Source organism: Lissotriton helveticus, chromosome 5_1, assembly GCF_964261635.1.
Source record: "Lissotriton helveticus chromosome 5_1, aLisHel1.1, whole genome shotgun sequence".
Taxonomy (NCBI): domain Eukaryota; kingdom Metazoa; phylum Chordata; class Amphibia; order Caudata; family Salamandridae; genus Lissotriton; species Lissotriton helveticus.
Genome location: NC_136065.1, coordinates 1,074,074,604 through 1,074,091,971, shown reverse-complemented (window position 1 = coordinate 1,074,091,971; position 17,368 = coordinate 1,074,074,604).

Genomic DNA, 17,368 nt, shown 5'->3' with positions numbered 1-17,368 from the left:
TTGTCTAACATGTTCTAGTCGTGAATCTCTATGATAATTGGATGGGGCTAGAAAAACGGGTGGCAATAGGAATGCTATATAACAAGTCCCACCCCAGTCTAAGGGCAGATGTACATAGGCTGTCTGACCACAAATGAAATAGGTATGGCGTGATGTTTTGAAAGAAGAAAGTCCTTTATCGTTAAACTCCACTACAGTGTTACACTCGCTGTGTCCCATGTATGTGTAGTTGAGCTTATATAGCGCACAGCTACCCGCAGTGGGTTTCCCGGCGCTTGCTTAGGGAACCCGTCCTGGTATTCCCCTGTGAGATATCAGGGTATCCACAAGGTGAAAGTCAGGCATCCCGCCGCGAGGGGCCGTTGTGGAGATTAAGCAAGCTATTGCCCAGAGTTGCAGAGTGTGAACCCGTGAGTCGAGGAGGCACCGGGGCGAGAATTATCGAGTCCGTGGAATTTTTAGCCCAAGACCCGCCGAGGCGGGGAATTGAACCCTGGTCCAGGTCCGATCTCAGCTTCCGGGTCTGCTGCCTCTAACCCCTGAGCCACACTTCTCCATAAGTACTGAGCCTTTCTTACTAACACATAGGTCACCTATTGCTGGCAGGACTGATATAAACGGTGGACCTGTATTTTGCTTGGGCTGAACATTTAACTTTATAAAATTAACAGATGCATTTCCCTGTTCGTACTCTTCATTCTCTAAATCGGTTCCCTTTCTTTGGGGGAATCCGTCTTTGTCTGGAAAGCATGCTTCATTCATTACTTTATTCAGGTTTCCATATATCCAGCCACCTGGATAAGCTATGTACTTTCTATCTATTGAGGTCATTAAAGCAAACCATGCTCCACATGAACCATTGTGTGAGAATGGTAAAGGGTAGAAGGGCAGAACTCCCTTCGTTTCTTGATAAGGAGGCAGTTGGCCACATACCCAGCAATCAGTTGCATTGCTGGTCTGGTGAGAATGGTGTAACATACGAATAAAAGTATTGTTACGTAGTGCAAGTCGATATGACAATTCATGAGGAGGCAGGTCACTAAATGTATGCTCTGCGGTACTGTTAAGGGATGAGTGCATATGTGAGGCAAGAGGAAAGAAAACATGTAGTAATAAACTGATACCAATTATAACAATGCACAGAATAAAAAAAATGATCAAGGTAACTATACATCTATTGCGTAATCTCTTGCAGTATTTTTCCTTCTTATCTCTCTTCTTGCTATTCTCATATGTGATCTTATACATGTCAGAAATCTAGCCTAACCGATTCACCACCGAGTGGACTTAGACAATTAAACTACGTCTGACTTACTGGATCGCTACTTAAACCTATACTCCTGCTGTGGAGTCTTTTCTAGCAAAGGTCAGTGTTCTTTATAAAAGTTCCAAAGTTCCAAATAGTCCAAAGTATCTTTTGTAGTGATGAAGGTGAGTTCGGCCTTTACGTCCTTCCACCAACTTCGGTCCTCGTGGTTTCGGTGTCTTCCAACGTGGCTCAAGGGGGCTTGATCGGTCAAGATTCCGGACACAAGTATAGAATCTTCTGGTGCTCTGGCATGTTCCTTGACCTGGGTGTTGTCAGGGAAGGCGGCAGCAACCTGTGAACAACAAGAGAGTAGTGTAGACATCAAGGAAGCCAGGTAATCTGTCAGCATGTTACTGTCAACATCAGTAATTTCTTTTGGCATAGGCGTACCCCACATATTTGGCGGTCTACCGAAAACTACTTCAGAAGGAGATAGGCCTGTTCTGGAATGAGCTACCATTCGCATGTAAAAGAGGGCAACCGGCAAGGCCACCATCCAATCCACGCCTTTTTCTGTACAGATCTCAGCAACTTTTGTCTTAATTTGTCTGATTATGTCTTTCTACAAGGCCTGCTGCTTCTGGGTGTCGTACACAATGGAACTTCCATGTATAACCTAACAGAAGTGACACTTGTTTCATTAATTCAGAGGAGAATGGCTGACCGTTATCAGAATAGATGACACGGGGCAATATCTGGGGAAGAACTCGCGCACTAATTGCCTGGCTGTTGTCACAGCAGTGTAATCTGGAACTGGATATGCTTCTGTCCATCTAGATAGTACACACACAACTACTAAGACATACTTGTAACCTCTACATCTGTCCATTTGGATGTAATCCGTCTGGAGAACCTCAAAAGGGTGGTCAGGAGGATGAAATCCGCCTTGATCCACCGGAATGCCTTTACCTGGATTGAACTGGCAACAGATCATACATGTTCGCATATTCTGTAAGCTGTCTAACATTGCTTTTTCTCTTAAGTGTGCTGGACTATGGGCTGTGTTGATGATTACTTGTACCATAGAATCTGAAAGAAACCATGTGCTTTTTCCCTTAGTCATCCAACCTTGGTCAGTCTGGACCCCTCCTTGTTCAGTCCATTTCTTTATCTCATCTGCAGTGGCATGTGTCTGTATGTCGAGTACATCTTGAGTGGGATCCCTGACTGTCATACATGTTGTCAGTAATGGTACCTCTGTCCTTGTCGTGTCTGTTGGTGTCTGTGCTGTAAGTTTAGCTGTTCGGTCTGCCAGGTCATTACCCTGGGAAATGATGTCTGTAACTTTGGTGTGAGCTTTGCACTTCAGGATAGAAATGGCTGTAGGTAAATGTATGGCTTCTAACAGGGCCTGAATAAGCTGGTCATGCTGAATCTTGGCACCATGAGAGGTCAAAAAAACCTCTTAACTTCCACACAGTCATTTGGTGGTGCATTTACTGTACTTGAGGGCAAAAGTGTTGCAGGATTCAGAATAATACAACGTCTGATCTCTATGTGTGGCTGAAATAATGTCAGTTCATATCCTGTCAGTCTTGCTACAGTCAAATGTAAAAATAAATAAACATATGGCACGTGATATAATGCTCTTTTTAATTCCTCAAATGCCAAGGTGTGTTCATGTGTCCTAGGGAGTACAGTCAAAATGGCTGCCTCCTGTGTAGTTAACTGTATGAGTGGTTGGCTAGATATGCATACTGGGGAATCCATTGCCTACAGTAAGAGGTGAGGCCAATAAAGGCACGTACTTCCTTTTGTGTCCTGGGCTGTGAAAGGTTAGTAATGACCTGTATGTGATCTTGTGTTAGCTGTCCACCCTCCTTGGAAAGCAAGTGTCCTTGCACACCACTTGCTTTTCAAAGAATTGCATTGGGGCCTTGTGCCCCTAGTCAGCCAGAAAATGTAGAACTGTCAGTGATGCATTTTCGCATTCTTTTTCTGAACGTGCTGTAATCAGGATGTCGTCTACGTACTGTATCAGTCCTGTGTTGGCAGGCATGTGAATACTGTCTAGCCTTTCCTTTAGTGTCTGACTGTAGATGCTAGGGCTCACTGTCAACAATCTAGCAAAAATGATTTATATAAAAATAAATAAATAAATAAAAATGAATTCTCAATTCAAAAGCACAATTCTTATTTTGGGGGAACCTCAAACAAACGCCCATGAACCTCTGTTAACCTCTAAGTTAAGTGGAGCCTCGTTCCAAAAGCTCTGCAGTTTACACTAAAATCCTACTCTAAATCTTGGGAATAGTATGACCATACCACCTACAATATGCTCTCTAAATGTATTTGAATAAATCCAAATTATTCTTGTCATAGACAGAAGGCCTAGAGCCTCGCCACTCCTCACCTCTGTGAGAAACAGCCCCTCCCTCTAGAATTATGTTCGCGCTCGGAGTTTTGAATCAACTCCAAGCCGGGCTACACTGTGATCTAAAATTGAATGACTGCCAGATGCTTAACCCATCTGCAAGAGCAAGACTCCTGCCAATTATTCTGTTTACACTACTGAAGGAAAAACTTATTCATTTGCAAGCGTGAATTTATCTGAAGTCAATGAAGCTTTTAGTGTTGACTGTAAGGAAGAACAATTTTTCTGTACACAAGTCAGAGGGGCTGGGGAGGTAACTTCGCTACGAACTCACTCCTTGCTCACCTACCCCTCCCCTCAGAGCCAGGAGCTGGCTCAGTGTCAAACATCACTAAGAGGAGACAAGCCTCTCACTCGTCTCTGCTTCTCTAAAATTGGGTGGCTGCCAACGCTGAGCTCATTGAAAGAGCCAAGCGTCTGCCAAGTTTCGTAAGGAGTGAGCTGCTAGCCTCCTCCCTCCACATTCGAAGGAAGCTAGTGTAAGTCGGAGGAGTGGCCCTCCCTTTACATAAACAAAGGAATCGCGGAAAGAATTGGGTTATGGCCAATAATAACAAGACAGGCACGGCAAGAGGGGGTAACCCTCCCTTTACATAAACATCTGTCCCTGGGAGTCAGCCAGGAGAAGTTGTTCAGCCACTTCAAGGTCGAAAAACACATTCTAAGTAATTCAAAACATAACTGTTCCCAGGACAGAGAGCTTAACCCACGTTCTCCAACTTAACTGAAACAAATTTAAAACGTTGTAAAAAGTAAATGAATAAAGATATATTTTTTTTGTAACTAAGTGACATGCTAGCATTTTAAAATAATTCTGTTACAATGTACTGCTACTTAAAAGCCCCACTTTCTAAAAAAACACTTTTGTCTAACTAATTCAGCTAGAAGGCAAGACATTTGAAACATGGGCAGTTGTTTAGCAGGCAAATTAACACACAAATATGGGACAATGTGCTTCTGCACACAAGGCTACGCATTTTGCAGTTGAGAAAAAAAACGAATTATCATGGACTGTTGGGTTGGGACTGTTCTCTGCATACATCAATTGAAGTGTCTCCACTAAATGTTTATCTGTAACCATCTGTGTAAGCATTGCAGCCTAACTGGCCTCTGAATCAGACATAATAAATCCTATTTTCCAAGTCTTGTTTAATGAACACTGCTTTTATCGTGCAAGAAATAACCTTTCTATCAGCAGCCTGTCAAAGTACATAGGTGAGCCTTGAAACTAAATGAATGCAAATTAAACTAATGTAGGGGACACATAGCAATGCATTAAGATGGTGGTGTATTATAGCTATCAAAAAGAGCCACGTTCATTAATTTACAAATAGCCACTTTCCTAAGTGAGTGTGCAAGCTAAACAAAATAAATAAATAAATTAAAAAAAACATGTTTTCTAAGTGAGTCTATTAACTGTCACAACGCTATTCTAAAGGGCAGCTTGCATTGGGAAAAATATTCTGTAGAAACATTCCTATTTAAAAAAAAACACACGGTTGCAGTACACTAATTAAAAGCACATTCCCTAATGGGTCTATTCTATAATTTCTTCTCATCCGTGAAAAACATTAAAGCACTCTCCGTGTAAAAACCCTTATCTCTATAAGACTGGTTTATTTACAACTACCGACCTCTGAGTCAAACACATTAAATCAAGTGTTCCAAGGCAAACCCTTTACAAATACACTTCTTTACTCTCCATGCAACATTTTACCATTCAATCTGTAAACTGACTACGCCCATTGGATAACATGGCAAATCGTACCTCCGCACAAAACATGCCTTTTCCACCACTTCCACAGCTCAGATCCCTTTCAAATTTTGCATCGCAGTAGTCCAAGCAATTCCCTAAATCCTCACCAAAAAGCAACCAAATCCCTCCTCTGGAACGGGTACGAATTGCCGCTCAAAAACACGCCCCCCGCAAACACCAAAAAACACCAAAATCCCTCAACACCTTGTTAAACAGCATGTTAAAACAAATACTGCCTACTCAGTACAAGATATCAACTCTTTGGCAGCTGAAGCACAATCATTCCCCAATGACTGCAGTACATGGGAAAGTCATGAACTCATCTCTCCACGTTATCACATAACACGTACGCACATCTTCAAAACATTTTCTCTAAGCACTTGAAAGAGATCCAGCTCTCTCCTGACTAACGTAATGATAACAAGCTCTGCACAAAACATAACCACATGGCGCTATTCACAAGCCATATTTACAAGAAACTCAACAAGTCACGAAAATGACACGCTATTCACAAGGCATATTTACAAGGCGCTATTTACAAGGAACTCCACAGTAAACTTATAGCTCCAACTCTAACTCTAGCTAGTTCTTCTGAGAGGACGTTATTCTTTTTCTTTGGCTTTTTCCTCTGCTAGTTTATTTCTCTCTACTTTGTTGAATTCTTTCTCTGTTCTCCTATGTGACTCTTTGCGCCATAAACTCAATAGCGTCTTTCTGAGAGGGTCTTGACTTCTTTTATACATATCATGACCAGGTGTATCTCTTGGCGGGATGTTAACTGACTCTTCTAGTATACCTTTCTGGTCCCTATCTGACGTAACTTTGAAAACAGTGGCATGTTTGAAATCAATACAATGAAAACACAATACACAAGAATAGACTGAAACAAGTAACAATCATTCACACTAGAACATCATAACATTGAAACACTAAAACAGATACCATTACAGAGAGTTAAACATGTACTTGAAAAACAGTTTTGTGCACTGAAAATACAGTACAACCATACCGGTCCCAGAAATTGAGACACGTCTTGACCGTTCCCACCTTTTACAGTGGGCCCGTCTTGAAACTTGATGCATTCCCCATAGTGGTACTCACCGGGAAAGCAGAACTTGAAACTTGAAGGCCTCGGAAACTTGACTTGACTACGCTTGCGACTTGGAACAGGTGGACCTCTGGAGACCTCAGACCTTGCTCTCTCACGGGCTGGGCTCTGGTCGAGACGATAAGCGTTCCTCACCGCCTCACATGGATGCCTGGTCGCAGTCCGTCTCCTCCGTGGGCCTGAGGGAGTGGCAGGAAGTCCTGCTGGAGCGCTTTGAAGTCCGTCACGGCTGTAGAAGGGGGCAAAGACTAGACCGACAACTCCGGCGAGTGGGGAAAGGGATATGTCCCTATTCGGGCGCCAAATTATGTGGTAAATAAAATATTACCCTGGCAGAATTTCTAGGCATTAACAAAGTATCATGCATCAAATGAGAGACAGGATCCGTGGTGTCCAAGTTAAAATGGGCTTTATTCCAATAACTCGAGTCAAAGGGAGAATATGTTCCATCACCTCTGAGGTTCAGGAAGAGTCTTCTAACAATTATTTACTGAACATAGTATATATACATTTCTTGTACATAGGCTAAGCAGAGCAAGAAAGAAAATGAGATAAGAACATGTGGGTGTACATGAGGGTGTGTACTTTGATGAGTCATAGGTAGGTGATAGGTAGGTGTCATAGGTGGGTGGGTACTTAGAGGAGGAGTTTGGATAGCTAGCTGGAACTATGCCCTAATTGTGCAACTTTTAGCATGACGTGCAATTGACGTGTAACTGGGAAGAGGCTGACTTTCAGTCTAGAAGAGAGATCTCTTGTGTCAGGGTGACTAGCACATCCAGTACAACTGATATGATAGGGGATGTATTATCTGAAGCAGAGGTTGTTCGTCACTAAAAGACAGAGAGGGCATATTCATTTGTTCATTGCATGAGCTTTCTATGGGTGCAAGCACTGTAATTCACTTAAATGGAGACAGAATGGCTAGGCCCTATCTCCCTCGGACGGGTTCTGTTTACTTTTCCTCACCGGGCAGGGATGCCACTCTGTACAGCAAACAGATAACTGTTATTCATAATACTGTCTTGGCAGGCCTCTTGCTGGGCTTCTCTCGGCTGAGCTAGAAGCATGCGAGGTCAGAGGGACGTAACTGCAGCTTCAGTGTGTCAGGAGTCATGAACTGCAAATACATGGGCTTTATGCTACCTTAACGTTTGGGAGACTTTGATGACTGGCATTTCTAATGCAGGACATGATTGCAGGGGCCTAGTGATTCAGGCCACTACAAGGAAATGCATGGATGACATGCACATACAAAGTAACATAGGGTATACGCAGGGGAAACATTGGTCAGGCAAAATTTCATTTTCCTCAGTACTCTAACAGAAAATGAGAAAACTTAGCATAAGAATGGTACACCACTCTCATACATTAATGGCCACCTTTTAACTTTGCTCTCTGTGATACTATCATAGTTAGCAAATACTAATGTTCATCTTAACGAAAATACAAAAGAGGATTCACCGGCAGCAATGACCTTTTTCAGCGGGTCTAAAAGCTCAACCATTGATCATACTTTAGTGAGTGAATCTGTAGCGCAACAGACGCAAACATTCCAAATTGTGCCACGCATAGAGAGCGATCATATGCCACAATCATTGCAATTGAAGCAATTTACAGCCAGGCTGACAGCAACTAAAAATATACTCTCCACGCCACATGCTCACAACTTAAAAAGACTGCAATGGCGTGGAATAGGGATTGAGAAGGTAATGGCAGAAGTATACCGCCAGGCGGGCGCAAGCGAAGGAAGTTCAGAGGAATCTGCAAGTTCAGAGCCACCGCAAGCCGCGGAGGGAGCGAGATTAAAAGCCTGGGACAATCTAACGGGAGCCTTAATGGAAAGCTTTGCTGACAACAAGAGTCAATATTCCACTAAGCAGCACAGGAAGCCAACCCGGACAAACAGTCACCATCCCTGGTTCAATCATAAACTAAGCAAGCCAAAAAGGCTAATAGTGCGCAAAATAAGAGCAGCCTCAAACCAGTTAAAAACAGGGGAAACCCCGACAGAAGCGAGCTTAAAAAATTAAGAAAACAATATAAGAAAAACTGTCGAGTAGCCAAAAACAGATATCGAGTCGCAATATGGAATAAACTCCTTCTGGCCAGTAAACAACGGAACGGAAAATACTTCTGGTATCAGATAAATTTACTGACACTCGGAAAAAATAGACGTCAAAACGCAGGGATAAATGAGGATGCATGGGTAGCTCACATAATGAGTATGTATAAAGAACCAAAGCCCATATTAACTCCAGTAAGTCAAATAATAAAAAAGGACAGCAGGAGGAGTGTGCAGATTGTCCTTGAGGTCATAGATGCGCACAATAAACCCATCACCCCAAAATGTAAAAACTCCGACAAATTAACCGAAGTTAGTCAATTAATAAAAATCATAAAGAAACTAAATTCAGAAGGTGCACCAGGTCCCAATGGAATACCCAATGCCCTTTTCAAGGGAGAAGCTTCATATTGGGCCCATTACTTCATCCCACTATTTAATGAGCTGTTTAACACAAATTGAATTCCTGAATCCTGGAGGGGAATTATTATCCAGCCAATTTTTAAAGGGGGAAACTCAACAAAGCCGAAAAACTACATATTAATCACATTAATTGATGTTGAAGTTATATGCCAGCTGCTTGTTAATCCAATTGAAAAAATGGTCAGATGATTACAACAGCATCCCAAGATCTCAAACAGGATTTCGGGCTGGAGCACACACTTTAACAAACCTAACGGCATTAACATTGTTAACCGAAAAAACGAAATTTAGGAAATCCTGCCTGTTCGCCTGTTTTGTGGACCTCAAGCAAGTTTTTGACAGCGTGCCCCGTAAATGTCTATGGGATAAACTGGCCAGCTGGGGCATCCCCATAAATTTGTTAAAGGCCATCAGAGAATTATATTCGTGCACATAGAGCCGGGTAAAGTTAGGAGATGGCCGGTGGATAACAAAGAAAATATATACCCAAAATGGTCTGAAATAGGGGTGCGTTTTAGCTCCTGTTCTTTTTAATCTGTATATATATATGTGCTTGAAGATGCCCTCGTGGAAATCAATAGTCATCCTCCGTCATTATTTAATGAGAAAATTAGGTGCCTTCTGTACGCTGACGATCTAGTACTCTTAAGTCGAACTCCAATTGGCTTACAACGAGGAATGAGTGCCTTAGCAAAATATTTGACATCACAAGGGCTAGATTTGAATGTATTAAAAACAAAGGTCGTACGGCTAGTGGATGCCAAAAAAAACCCCAAGAAATTCATATGGCATATAGAGGGGAAAAAAGTCGATGCAGCCGCCTCCTACAAATATCTGGGATTCTCGGTAGAACGAGAATTGAGTTATAAATCACAGCTCATCTCAATGAGGTCAAAATCTCAAAACCTGATACATGGTTTTAACGTATTAAAAAAGAAACTAAGCTGTCCATCATACGGGAATTTATTAACAGTCATGCAGACACAGTTAATGCAACAGTAAAGCTATGGCACTGAAATAATGAAAGCATGGGAGAGCCCCGTATTGAATAAAATAAATACAAACAAAAATCTACAAAAAAGTTTTTCAGATCCAACAAAGTGCATCACTTGCCCAGGTGCGGCTATTGTTTGGCTTACTAAATCAGGAATTTTGCAGCAAAGGCGCCTACCTGAAATTATGCTGGAGGTTGTGTGCTTCTGAAAACGGGACCATAGACCACCTATGCTGGAAAAGAAATAGACATACAAAAAGAAAAGCGGACTTCTCTGCCCAAGACATTTGGAATCTCAGTATAGGGGAAAATGCGTTCAATAAACTAATCAGCACAACAATAAAATCCTTGTCTCACTCAATCGACGAGAATACCTTACTGCAAAGACAGCATGCCTGGATGGTTATCAGCTCATATGGGAATAGGAAGCCTCAGGAATATTTATCAGCCTTTTTCTCATTTACCCTAAAACATCAATTTATGAGGCTGCATCTTGGCATGTAGGAAACAAAAGACTTAGGGGCATATTACCAATGATTAGCGATATTTATCGCAAACTAGGCTTAGCAACGGCTTTTTTATCGCTAAGCATCGCCGGAAATTATCGCTGAGATAACGTGCTATTAGCAACGTTTATCTCCAAAGCGATACATTTTCCGGCGATAGCGTGAGTATCGCTGAGAATACAGCGATATTCACGCATTAGCGACAAAATGCTCTTAGCCATGTTATCCACCTCCCATTGGATAACATGGCTAAGAACTGGTCAGAGCAGGCGTTAGTTTTTGGCGATAGCGGGAATATTTCCATCGCTACGCCTGCCTTGCTAATAGGTGAAAGCGACGTTAGCGACTGCTTTCAGTCGCTAACAGGTTGGGTACGCCCACTTTGCATGTCATTAGTGATAAATATCGCTGAAATGCAAAGCGGGACCCAAACCGCTCGCTATCGCCTAAAGCTGTCGCTAACTGCTGTTAGCGACAGCTTGCTAATAGAGCGATAGAATTATTGCCGCTTAGCGGCCGAAAACGGCAGCTAAAGCGGCGATAATTGCCTATCGCCCTCCTTGGTAATATGCCCCTTAATCCCATCATGGAAAAATAAAAGGGAAAATCGAGACTGCAGACTATGCGGGTACAAAGCCGAATCTATTCAAAACATTCTTTGTGTATGCCCAAAGTTATTAACAGAACGGAAGTTACTATTAAAAACACTATTGAATAGTTTGAATATATGAATATGTAGAAAAGATGTAATCACTTGGCTCAGCGGGTCCTCAATCCCCCTAGTATGCAGGGGGGGTGAAACTTTCAAATGTGTATTTAAAAGAAATCGGTTGAAACTCTGTGGAGAGCGAAATAGATTTTTCATTACTATTGGACAACCAGAAAAATTTAGAAGAGTTAAATGCCGTATAATAACAAGAATGTTAGAAAGACATGAACTTCTTCAACCTTCGTTTTAAATGAAATTTTAAACATCTGTTGCACAAAAGTACCTTATAGATTAACTGTGTAAAATTCTACTAATGATTTTATGTGTTTATATAAATATGTAGTAGTACGATTTGTAAATGTCATTTGGTGTAACGGTTTTTGTTTTTTAAAAGATCGATCACTACAGTGTTTTGGGAGTATTTGCGAATTCGTTGAGACCCTCAGCATGGACCCCCATATAACTTTGTGACGAATATGCAAATAAGTACGAGAGTCCAAAAACATATTTAGCTTTGTACTCCTAATACTTTATAAGCACACTACACTTCATAAGAAACTCCTGACTAGGAAAATAATAATGAGTCTAGACCACTCTTAATTTAACTAATGCACTACAGTCTAATACCCGTCCCCCCTCAGTCCATTAGCTGAATTTCCATAGCAACCCCCTTTTGGAACACTCTCCTGAACCAGTAGGTAACAAGTTCACAACACATTCTAGTAGCAACATACTGGTTTCACAATGATCAGCATTAAGTGTGGTTGACTACTCAGAATAAAAGTATATCCAAGTTTGCATCACATTTTGTTTTATTTTTACATGAGTTAATCTACTTACTTATCCTTAAAAGACATTACCTAATTTTATCAACCTACATATTTTCACCATCCAATCAAATATGCTTTTTTAAAACCAGGTACTGTCCTCCATTAGAACTGCTTTTCAGTTTGAAAACTGTCTTATTCAGCTCCAGCCTTCTGTGTGCTACACTTCCTTGCCTTCAAAATGATTAGAGTGTGGATTGTGTGTCACATGTTTGTGTTCTGGACTTCAGAATGTGCTAGAAAAAGTGGCATTAGCAGGGATTTGAGTTTGGCTAATGTGGACATTATTTGGACCGGCAAGAAATGGTTAAATCGGCATCAATCGCTGCCGTTGGTTGAAAGCATTGCGGATTGCCGACACCCTGACCTCATGATTTTGCACTGTGGTGGTAATGACCAAGGCAGACATACTGGGGTCAGACTTTTAATCCTAATAAAGGATACCATTGCTTAATTAGTAATACTTTTCCCTCAGACTGCCTTGATATTCTCCAACATATGCCAAAGGCAGAAATGGAACAAATTCTGTCCATACATGGACAAAGCCAGAAAGAAATTCAATAAAACTGTTTCTGCATTCATCAGAGACCATAACATGGGCTTTATCTACAACAGGGGTCTCCAACCGGTCGATCGCGAACTACCGGTAGTTCGCCAAACCCCCATGAGTAGATTGTGCCTTGCATCTCAATTTTGTAGCCTATCATTCTCATTCATTATTCCTAGGCCTTTTTCATAGGCGTTGCCTGCCCTAACCAAAACCAGCTTCTCAGATTGGCCTAACTGAGCTTAGGTGGGGGGGGAGGGGCAGGCTAAAGATGATGACGGTAGTGCTGAACTGCGTCTCCACACCACCTGGCTTTCACAGCATGTAACCTCAGTCTTGAGCATGTGCGAGGTGTGCAGAGCAAGCAGTAGGTGTGCCGGAGTGGAGCAGCATGTACCGGAAAGCCTGGTAGCATGCAGGTTGCGCAAGCAGTATTGAACTGCTTCGAACCCGTGCCCCCTTCCGTGGCACATATTTCAGCAGCAGATAATCAGTAAGAAGTGGCCTGACCAGTAAACATCTTAATGCTCTGTTCTCTAGACGAGGTTTGCGATGTGCGCCTTCTATGCTTAGCTGCTGGATAAGCCGGGCATGAAAGACTGGGAATGTATTTTTCTCCCGCTTTCCATCGCTGGGTTATAAATCAGGGGGTGTTGCAAAGTTTCAGTTTCCTTTACCGAAGGCACAAGATAAACAAACTCTCCCCGTCTGCACTCCTAAAAAAATGCAAAGTGTTCCACTCTTCAGTACAGCTATGAATTTATGATCCAGTGTGAACTCTTAAATACCTTCTGTGGTCAGGTCACTGACAGAGCGTGGTCACACTTGTCCAAATTATATGTGTTTACATCCAATATTCACAGATAGTGATGTGTGTTTTCAATATTTAACACAGCAGCAGTTCACTAACATTACTGCAAATAATCTCTGTTACGCACGCGTCCCATTTCTAATGTGATATCCTGTTTCAATCTCAAAGAAACTTTTTTATGGATTGTGCATGAAATATTATTTAACACAACATTTCTATTTCTTTAAATATAATTTTCTTTTAATTTATTTTGAATGTGGGTGATGGGCGAGAGTGTTACAGACATTTAGCAGATCTGTTTAAAAATTATTAAAGGTCATTCGGGCAAGGTCCTCTGCAGAACATAGCTGGCTCTATCGACCCCCCTGAAAGGGTGGGGCTCTGGCCAGAGCCAACCTTGCCCATGCAGTCCCTATTCCTAGTGCATGTGGTAATCAACACCACTACTACAGCAGTTTTACTGGGTAGCAACGTTCGGATCATGGACAGATCGGGAGTCTTCTAGTTAAATCCTCAGTTTGGAGGTTGAGTTTGACTGCTTCTTGGGAACAGAGGTTATCTGTTGAGAGTGCTTCGACACTAAAATAGCCAGCCTTACTCTTTCTTAAAAAAGCAGTTACAAAACAACAGGTGTTTCAAATACTTACATAAAGAGTTGGATCCCAAGTTGTTTTACAGATGCATTCATTGTGAGCCTCTGCCCTGACCTAGTAGCTGCATTGGTGCTGTGGTTTTGCAGATTTTACTTGCACATTAAATGTGATCTAAAAAAATCTGGTGTGAAACTCTGCTTTATTAATGACTATATTTAATCATTGAAATAAAACATGTCAAACTCTTTTCTTTCTCCGAATAAATAGCATCTGTCTCAAAGTTATCTTGTTTACAAGGAAGCTATGGGAGGGTATGTACCTGCCTAGACAGAATAGCCACATGAAGAACTGGAAACCTTCCCACTGGCCCCGGGCCTAGAGCATCTGTGGTAGGGAGTGTGGCCCCTTTTGTTCAAACCACGGTATGGGCTCTGTAGAAATTAGGGCGGCTTACAGTCAATATAACTGGGCGTGGGGGGACTCTCAAAAACATGCTCGAGTTGCTTGGCCTTTAGTAGCTCACAACGATTTTCACTGATCAGAAGTAGCTCCCACTACAGAAAAGGTTGGAGGGCCCTGATCTACAACAACAACTTACGCTATGACATTGATGGTATCAATAGAAATAATGGAGTTCACTTCACAGAGAAAGGCAACAGGTTGTTCCTCAACAACTTTAAACACTGTATCCTGTTTTATCTGTAGATATCATCTACACACAGTAAACGCAAAGGCTCTTCTTAGAGCCCACTATTTCCCAAACACTGGTTCATTTTCTTTTTAAATCCCTTTTTTGTTGTTTTTTTTCAAATTCATGAATATGTCGTGAATACGCAAAACAAAAGGAGAGATTCAATAGACACCAGCACATTTAGAATTCACAACTGTATAAGTGACTCTATGCATTTGGCTGGGTCTGTGCGTGTCTGAATGGATCTGAAAGTGGATGCATGAGTCTCAGAGTGGGTGTTGTTGTGTGGCATTTTAGGCTCTGAGTGAATTTTCCAGATTCCTGCCCTTATATAGGTACAATTCACATTGCCCTAATATAGGCATAGAAATCATTCCCTTATTTAGACATAGCCCATGCAGACCAAATACAGGCATTGCTACTTCCACCCGTACTAAACGTCACAACGATTTCTAGGAAAATCGGCTTAAGCAGTTAGGGAACTTCCCCTTGCTTGTATATTGATTTGTCCTAGAGCTCATGTACTTTACAAAGAACTACTATTCCCTAGGGGTTTATTTTCTGACTTTATCATACCCGACTTTATGTCAAACTAGACACCTTCAAGGTATAAATATGCCTTCACTTGCTCTAGCAAGACACAACAGTGGTTCGGAGCAGTTCGACTATCTACTTGGCCGACGCAGCTCGCTACAGCAAGTGCCGAAGGAAGCCGACCCTCCAGCTGATGCACTGATCTAGAAGCTGTCCTTTCTCTCAGTGAGAATCCAGCTCCAGTGTTTCCAAGCTCCCCTTGCGGGGTGTTTTGGAAATTGAGTCCCAAGACAGAGATACCAGACCTCCTTCATTCTAACTAAAGGTATGGAGCTGATTAGAACCTAAGAGAAATCTTGGAGAGATTCTTGGCAAAGAAAAATAAGCCTGTGCTACACAATACTTACTTTTTCCCGCGTACTAGACTTAGGTTAGGTACATTGGGGTTGGCGTATTTTAGAAGCACCAGTTGAGTACTTTTAGTCATTGTTATTTATGTATGTATTTTTATATGGCTTAGAAACCATACAATGCTCTTACAGTATTATTTTATAATACTATTCTCGCTGTACGCATTATACTATGCAGTCTGTATAACGATTGTAGCAGTACATTTCTTTGGCATGAGAAAGAAAACTGTTCAATAAATCCTTTTATTGAAAACGCCTGTCTCTCTATTTCTCTGCACCTCTGTTGAAACGAAGCATGCACGATTGACGGAGTGAAATACTTATCTATTGTTTCCACGACTCTAGAGATATATTTCTTATTCTTGGGAAACGAAGTTGTCATGTTTATGCGGTTGTCAGAAACGAATCCCTTCTTGTGAATTCGAGTAAGTTTCTAGTGACCTCTGAGTTAGCTGGCACACACACAATTAAGTTTAATCTATTCGATAGCGACCTAGTCAACCTCAGTCCTTCGTCAAATCTATAGGATATATTATTCCAATGCGCAGAGTCTATTGGGAATATAGGAACTACACTACATGGCGCTCAACGTTCCGTAAGGCACTAATTTAACGCTAGATACTAAAGTAACTCAGTTGTGCTTTTCTTTTTCCCGTAAAATACTCCAATAGACGTCTGGAGTGGGTAAAAGGATAAAATATCCGCCATAGCTGAGTAGGAAGAAAAACTCCTATGTATTAGGTTTTTGGTTTGTTCAACGTTGAAGGATACAGTGTTCCAAAATATTGTGCACCTTATCTTTGTTCCTTGAAACTTGCTCGGCAACTTTCATTAAACAATTTTGCTAAACGCCGACAACATCGCAACCGGTGGAGCTGCAGAAGATGCAGCCCGACCAGGTTTTGACGTTACAGGTTTCCAAGAGAACGACCCGGATGCTATAATCATCCCGGAAAATTTAAGGAATGCCATCACTATAAAGCTTATAACAAATGGCCTATCATCAAGAGGTGGTAAGGTAATTTTTGTGATAGAGGCACATGAATATCGTCAGACAGAGGTATTCTATTCATGCATTATCTTCCCTGAAGCAAATCCAGTATCACAAGTGTTTAACTTCTAAAAAGAAGAAGAACCTCCAACGGAATACACTCCTTTCGAGGATATTGAAATTCCACTTAAATACCAAGAGCATGCACTCTGGTTTAAAGGCGCCCTACAACATCAAAATAACATTACCAGGCTCGGTCCACTAGGTAGACCAGGAGCAACATGGCCGGTATTAGCCAGGTATACACCATATCCTGCCATTGAAGAAGTAACAGGTTCGGAACTATTAGTTCAACTAAAACAACTAATCAAAATACATAGACAATTGGTTCAATATGTAATGCGGACTCTAACAGTCCAACGTCCTATAAGGATTCCACAACACACCCCTTACCAGGGGAACACAAAAAAAATCACACCACAGACTATACAATCAGTCATTGGTAAATTACCCACAGAACGGGAACAAATTCCATTCTTGATAGCTCACAAAATTACTCAAATAGAGGCAGTATTTTCTGATACTACCCCTCATAAGAAACACAGAATTTTAACAATCTGTTTACCAATGGGGATCGCACCACACCTGGAGGACTGCGACACTTTGGGTACAGTCTTTGCTGCAATCTACACAAAAACACATGGGGGTCGATTCCGATTC